This window comes from Pollicipes pollicipes, unplaced genomic scaffold, assembly GCF_011947565.3.
Source record: "Pollicipes pollicipes isolate AB1234 unplaced genomic scaffold, Ppol_2.1 Scaffold_5724;HRSCAF=6776_pilon_pilon_pilon, whole genome shotgun sequence".
Taxonomy (NCBI): domain Eukaryota; kingdom Metazoa; phylum Arthropoda; class Thecostraca; order Pollicipedomorpha; family Pollicipedidae; genus Pollicipes; species Pollicipes pollicipes.
Genome location: NW_023596746.1, coordinates 45,050,786 through 45,058,397, shown reverse-complemented (window position 1 = coordinate 45,058,397; position 7,612 = coordinate 45,050,786). Strand labels below are relative to the sequence as shown.

The window sequence follows — 7,612 nt, the reverse complement described above, 5'->3', positions numbered from 1 at the left end:
GGATAGCGAGCCCGCTATCCCAACACATAGTGGGATAGTGACCTTTGGACTGATTGTAGGCTGACTGGCGCGCTTTGCACACGCAGCTTTTGCATGCTCCGAGAGCTTTGCGGTGTTTTGCTGCTGCATCCTGGCAGAACAGTGACCACCAAGACTCTAACGTCCTTTTCCATGGCTGCGTATGCTTGGGGACGCTGGCCTGTGCTGCTGAGATGATGGCTTCTAAAACTGCGCTGGTGTCGCAGTTTTTCAAATGCAGTGACGGCAGGTGTCTGTGCCGTTGTTATCCCAGGCCGGGTGTCTGGCGTTGAAGTCCCCTAGGAGAATGTGTGGCGGTGGAATTTGTTTCAGGAGGTGATCGAACTCGGCCTGTGTGACGTATATGCAAGGCGAAAGATGTAGTGAGATGACCGAAATCTTGATGTGATGTATTTTGTGTGTGACTGTAATGCAATTGAGGTTTGACTGTAACTTGACCGGCCTAATGGGGAATGCTATTAGATACGAGGATGGCTGCTCCTTCTCGTTGTCTGTTGGTGTCATTTACGCTATGCTGGCACCAGGTACAGCCGGGAATACTGGTCCAGCGTGTGTCGCTATCTATAGAGTGTGTCCCCCGAAGAGTTGGAAGAAAAGGCAATCGGTTGAAAGGAGATGCTTTAAATTCGTTTAAGCAGTTAGTCACACCGCCAACGTTCCATTGCAAGATGTGTTCTATTAGGGTTGAGCGTTTTAAGGTCGGATGATCCCGATGGAGGGGCGGCGCGGTGCTGTAATTGGTGAGGGCAGCCGCTCTCGTTCTGCGATTTTGGGAGGCGCGGGTTGGTGGCGCTGGCGACGAGGTAGGGGCCGGGGGGGGGGGGGAGAGGAATTCGGCCATATTTGGGTTATATAGGAAGGGGCGGGAGAGGGTGTGCGCCAGGCTGGTGTGTTAGCCGGCAGGGGCGGAGGTGGGGGTACGCCCGTGTCAGAGCCCAGGCAGCATGGGTGAATGGGGTGTGGCGAGGAGAAGGCCGGTGCGGGACAGGTGGCTGTGCGGCCTGAGGGTGAGTGAAGGAAGAAGGCCTGTGTGGTCGCAGTGGCCGTACGAGCTGGGGTAAGGCTGGAATGGATGGTGCTCTGGCCTGGTGGGAAGGCCGGGCTGGGCACAAAAACCCAGTGGTAAGGGGGGGGGGGGCACCGTGTCGTGGGGAGGGGACGGGAGGGGTCTGACCTGACATGGGCCTCCGTGGCGCAATTGGTTAGCGCGTTCGGCTGTTAACCGAAAGGTTGGTGGTTCGAGCCCACCCGGGGGCGGTTCCGCTGGTCGGTTTTAAGTCACTGACACACCAGACGCTTTAGTTGCTGACAGTGGTCACAGTGGCAGTCCCGCTGTCAGTCGGTATCGTGCTTACCAGCTCTGCAAATCAGTGCCGAGCGGGCAATCAGTCCAAGGCGGCATCTCTCGATGGGCGCTGCCACTGCCATACCTTTGCGACCCGAAGCATGCACCCAACCGGGCGAGGCTCTGCACACCACACCGAGATCTGTGAGACTGTGCACAGGATGACGGTACTGCGGTCACTGCGATAAACGGATGGCGTGCGGCCGAGTCCTTAATCTACTATTCGTTTCCGCAAGTGATGGCACGGTCGGGTCAGGACGGCCGACTTGGCTGCGAGCCAACGCTTCTGGCCTGAAGCAGTGTAAAAAGATGTCTTATCACTTCACGGCCGGGCGGAACGTACAGCTGTGACATCACCGCACAGATTTTCACAGCCGGTTCTTCACCCAAACGGGACTCCGTACCCGGCTCCCCTCCGAGCGGCAGTTCTGAAGTTGCCTTGACCAATGAGTGTGCCAGTCATGCGCTCTACCTTCTCCAACCATGGAATACCTTTGCCCGTTCAGCATTGGGTGAAGATTGAATTCCAACTTTAGAAGCGCCCGTAGAATTGTGCGCCATAACAACTGTGCCGCGACAGTCGGGGGCAAGGATTACCGCATCCTGGCATTACGCATTAAGCATTGGTATTAAGCACCGCCGCATTACTGCATGCCGGGTAGACGACGCTGTGACGTCATCATGGGACTAAGTCATGTCACCACCAATGCTTCGGCAGTGTACAAACCCTGCTCTTTGCGGGCTGGTTTCAACAAAGTATCTCAAAAAACCATATTTGTTTTCGATCTAGCACCTTCAATGAACCCTTTTGAGGCGGGAAATGGAGTTGGTTTGTATCAAAGCTGTAAAATTATCATTAAAATGCGATTTCAACCTGTACCCAACAGAAAGATGGTGTATCCCATTCGTCGATTATATATACCGAAGATCTGTAGCCGTTAGCGCTCAACAACAGTCCTGTAAGGACCTGTAAAATAGTGCAAAATACATAGTTACCTTCAAAATTTGTGCTTATGAGATACAACACGCAACAGATGCCTATATTCATAAGTACATAACATAATATAACATACATAAGTGCGCTCATAATTTGTGTTCATGGGATGGAGGTTGGCGGGGTGCACGAAGGACTTCCCTGACGAGCATAGAAGGGGGGGGGGAAGAGGGAGTCAAAGGCGAGGAAAACATCCAACACCTAAATAAAAAACTGCGCTTTAACCACCTTAAATTCACGACGTGAATTTGAATTTGGACTCATTCAGCACGAAATTACTATTTTTGGTGTATTTTGTTTTAGTACCATGAGCTAAGATGTGAAAAACAGAACCGTTTGTTTGAAATGCTTGATATTACGCCTATGCCAGCTTGAAGTGTATGCCTTTGTTTGCCGAAGCGTCTCTCTTTGAGGTAGAGAGGGTGCTTCCCTCTCTACCTGTATGTATTTATTTACCTGTATGTATTTATCTACCTGTATGTATACAGATATATATATATATATATATATATATATATATATATATGCATTTGTAGGTATGTCGCCATCTCTGGAGGGCGCTCTCCTGGAGGGCGCTAGAGGGCCATCTCTATGTCGCTTCTCACTGGAGGGCGCTAAGCTCTTGTTTGGATCCCTATCTGTTGGCCTGCTCGAGTACACCCGATCATTCCGTGGCCCTCCATGTTGTGTTTTGTGTACTTTTTATTCTAATGGATGACCCCATGTTCCTGGCGAAGCCCCATCTGTTACTCTTCTCGGGCCCATGGTGGATACAAATGGAGCGGAGAAGGTGCGGAAACATTCCCCATCGTGCCTCGAGAGGACCCATAGGCTCAGAAGGGGCGATAACTTGCCGAACAAAACCCGTTTTACAACACAAAACACAACGAAATGGGACGTATTTCGAACGGACAACCAAGAACAGTTGCAAGCGAAAGCAAAGTTTCCATCAGCAAACCAGGTTTAATTTTTCGCTGATTTAGGTGCTGATTGTGGGGAATTTTTTGGCTCATTACGCCGTCCAGAGGCCTTACGCTGTTGCCCGGACCCTACATGCTCACTTGCCGATGGGCCTTCACCGATGGACCCAGCATCCGCCGAGAATAAAGAGTCGTGGTGGAAGCCGAGCTCGACAAGCTCACCAACGCACACAGCCTTAAAATCACACCGCTGGCCGAGAACATTCTGATCAGGGCTCCCGTCCAAACACAAACAGAGGGCCTCCTTAAAGCCATCACCTTCCCCGGACGACCAGCGAAGTCTGACCTTCACCGCACACTCAACACGACAGCGCACAGCCGTTTACGCACCAGATATGCGCCACATAACACTGGAGTATCTCGGAGAGTTCCTGGCATCACAGAGCGTTTCAACAATCTCACGCACTGCTGAAACACGCAAAGGCATTCTGAAACTCACATTCTACACAACACCACCATGGCACATTAGGGTCGGGAGAACTTCATTCCCCGTCCGTGTCTCCTCGCCGCTGCCCCTCCGCTGCCTTCGCTGCCTTCGCTGCAGGCCCGGGGATCGGGCCTGCACCGCCTGAGCCCCGCGCTGTGCGTGTTATGGCGAGCGACACGCCGTCACAGACTGCAGGTCGAACTTGGTCCGATGCGCGGCCTACGGCGGCGGCGACCACCCCGTCACCGACCCCCGGTGTCCACGCTGGGTACTCGAGCGGGAGGTGGCACGGGTCGCCGCATCCCACCACGTCCCGGCCATCGAGGCCTGTCTTCGTGTGGCCAAATCCCGGCATCCCGCACCCGACCCTGCAGACCCTCCAGTTCACCAGCCTATGCGATCTGTGTGTCGATACATCCAAATTGGTCCGAAAGAAGGCTTGACACGTTAACTCGTGTGGCGATGACGATGAGCGTGCTCAGTGTGCACATCCAAAGAGTGTCCTTTCCCTGCATAGCGATCTGTCGCCTGTATAGCATAAGCTGTTATGAAACGAAATTCGAACACTTTCGTTTCATAACACGAAACACACACGCTTTACTACAGTGCCAGCTGAGATGGTGCAGTTTTCCGTGTGCAGTGACATGTTGCTGGTGGCCGTGCGTCAGAGCATTCAAGGAATCCGCCGAGGTTCCCCCGTCCGCCGGTATATGCACGGGTGTGTTGGTGAAGCGCGATGAATGACGTTAATGGTTAGCGCAGTTCTTGGTTCTCAGCTTAGAGCATTAAGCGGTATATTTTCTGATCAACTGAGTTATGCCTTCGGATGATGATTCGAAGTTATGCCTTGAACCTTGTCATAGCCACCACCTTTATACTGAATGGCACGACACCCTTCGCACCCACGCATAGAGCGTGCATGGTATAGAGAGGTCTATGGCCCCACCTAATCTGCGTAGTCCCTTGGTGTCGGCAGTCTTTGCGCATTGGGAAGGAGGGTTCATCACAATGTGTCGAAGGTGGCTGCTGGTGCTCCTCCCATTAGTTCAGTGGTTACCGCAGCGGCGGGGGCTGCGATGATGTGACGTGCGAGCGTCGGCTCCGTACTGATTTGCAGAGCTGGTAAGCACGATACCGACTGACAGCGGGACTGCCACTGTGACCGGGTCAGCAACTAAAGCGTCTGGTGTGTCAGTGACTTAAAACCGACCAGCAGAACCGCCCCCGGGTGGGCTCGAACCACCAACCTTTCGGTTAACAGCCGAACGCGCTAACCAATTGCGCCACGGAGGCCCGCGACATACCAAAACCGAGCAAAAATCCTGCGATGGCATCACGGCTGTACACACCGACCGGCCGAGAAGTGATGACGCAGCCCCTGACCCTGCCACACCCGCCACGTGGGCTGGCAGCCGGGCCGGCCGACTTTGCCCGGCCTTGCCACCATCAGCGGGGAACGGGCCGTCGCTGCACCGTGGGACCTAGCCCAGCGACTAACCACTTGAGACTCGCTGCAGTCCTGTCTTTCATTCATAGCCTCACAGGTCTCGGTGTGGTATACGGAGCCTTCCCCGGTGCGGTGCATGCCCCTGGTCACGCACGCGGGCGGTGACAGTGGTCCGGAGGCATCTGTTACGCGTATGAGGTCGACGAGAGATCCCATGCGCCTCGCTATAGTGGTGGTCTGATCGGAGAGTGTTTTGGGGCACCACTTTAGTCCGGGCTGCCAGTTTCTGACAAGAGAGAGAGAGAAAGAGAGAGAGAGAGAGAGAGAGAGAGAGAGAGAGAGAGAGAGAGAGAGAGAGGAGAGAGAGAGAGAGAGAGAGATATATATATATATATAATATATAGAGTATAAAATGCATTTCCCTCTCTCTCTCACTCACTCTCTCTCTCTCTCTCTCTCTCTCTCCTCTCTCTCTCTCTCTCTCTCTCCTCTCTCTCTCTCTCCCCTCCTCTCTCTCTCTCCTCTCTCTTCTCTCCTCTCTCTCTCTCCTCTCTCTCCCTCTCTCTCTCTCTCTCTCTCTCTCTCTCTCCTCTCTCTCTCTCTCTCTCTCTGGCGAGATAGCTGTCAACTTCAAACACCTCGCCTCTATCTACGCTCGTGTTTAATTCGCAGGAGCACGGGGTGAATATAACCACCTCCCCTCTCGGGGTGGATATAACCACCTCCCCTCTCGGGGTGGATATAACCACCCCCCTCTCGGGGTGGATATAACCACCTCCCCTCTCGGGGTGAATATAACCACCTCCCCTCTCGGGGTGGATATAACCACCTCCCCTCTCGGGTGAATAAACCACCAACCACTCCCCTCTCTGGGTGAATATACCACCCTCCCCTCTCGGGGTGGATATACCCCACCACCTCCCCTCTCGGGGTGAATATAACCACCTCCCCTCTCGTGGGTGGATATAACACCTCCCCTCTCGGGTGTAACCACCTCCCATCGGGGATATAACCACCTCCCCTCTCGGGGTGATATAACCACCTCCCTCTCGGGGGATCCTCCCCTCTCGGTGAATACCACCTCCCCTCTCGGGTGGTATAACCACCTCCCCTCTCGCTCATACCTGCACCAATTTGTCCTACCGCCTTGTGCCCGCTCGTGGTGTGTTGTCACTGGGAAACTTGGAAAAGATCCTTCCCTTTTGCGATGCTGATGCACCCTTACTTTGGGACGACATTTTGGCGTGAACTTCGGTTTGAATGGTTAAGGTAACTTTCAGGCTTCAGTGCGCCCATTCAACACGGGTAGGGGACAGCGGCCCACCCAAAATAATGCAGTCCGATGCCCATAACGCAGCTCCATGGGCAGAGAGTGGACTGGGTAGTGAGCGGATTGGGAAGTGAATGGATTGGGTAGTAAATTGATTGCGCAGTAAGTAGATTTGGTAGGCAGAGGATTGGGCAGCGAGGAGGTTGGGGTAAGTAGATTGAGAAGTGAATGAAAGGGAATATTGAGACTAAGCACTTGAACCTGTGCAGGCCTCAAACGGGGAGCGTCGCTACCACGAAGGGCACGGCGTGTGGCATTTTGACTTGAAAGCGTAGGGCGAGTAGTGAGTTTATGGTAGACTTCACTGCCAATGGATAGGCGTGTGTTGTCGCGTTGTGTGAACGGGTCTGGAAAGCAGCAGACAGTTTGCTCCTGTGCGGCAAGGCGTCGTGTGGAGGAATTAGGCACAGACGGCGGAGCGTAACACGCGCATTATTTCTGTCTTATCTCACCTGTTACTCCCTAGAGATAACAAACATGGACTCACTAAATTCGACTCCTGTGGACGCATAGGCTCTGACAGATGTGGCACAGTCGTATTAGTAAAAGTGTGGGTGGCTGTGTGCCGATGGTCTCGCCCTTTCGTGGACGAACCCCACACGCGCCCGATTTAGGACGCTTTTAAGGGTTGATGCCAGACCCCCAACAAACAGGGGCGATGAAACTGTGAAATCAACTGCATGGTGCAGGTCATTGTATCGGCTACACTTCACGAATGCATTGAAGTCATAGGTGCGCACGTCATTAACCCGAAAACGGCCTATTTCGCCATTTGCTTGAACCGATCTTGAATGCAGGGCAATGCGACCTGAACCGAGATAATTGGTCGACGCAAAAATACCCTCTCTCGCGATCATGAGCACAGTTTGAACCTTCAAATTGTGTCAGTGTAGCCCGTGTTTTCTTGATGACGTCTTCTACCAGCACCGCTGATATGCTGAAGACCATTTTTTGTCAGAACGAGAAATCATAACTAAAAAAACTGACGGCCAGGAGCACAAGCGCATCCTTATTTATATTTAAAAAACCGTTTTCATATCGCCGTCTGAT

General features: G+C 53.1%; 2 non-coding genes across 2 annotated transcripts; one reads left to right on the top strand and one right to left on the bottom strand.

Annotated features, from left to right (window-relative positions):
• Positions 1-1,222: 1,222 nt before the first annotated feature.
• On the top strand, positions 1,223-1,296 carry TRNAN-GUU (transfer RNA asparagine (anticodon GUU)). Its single transcript has one exon. It is a non-coding gene; the product is annotated as a tRNA-Asn (tRNA).
• A 3,708-nt stretch (positions 1,297-5,004) lies between these two features.
• TRNAN-GUU (transfer RNA asparagine (anticodon GUU)) lies at positions 5,005-5,078 on the bottom strand. The gene has a single exon. It is a non-coding gene; the product is annotated as a tRNA-Asn (tRNA).
• Positions 5,079-7,612: the final 2,534 nt, after the last annotated feature.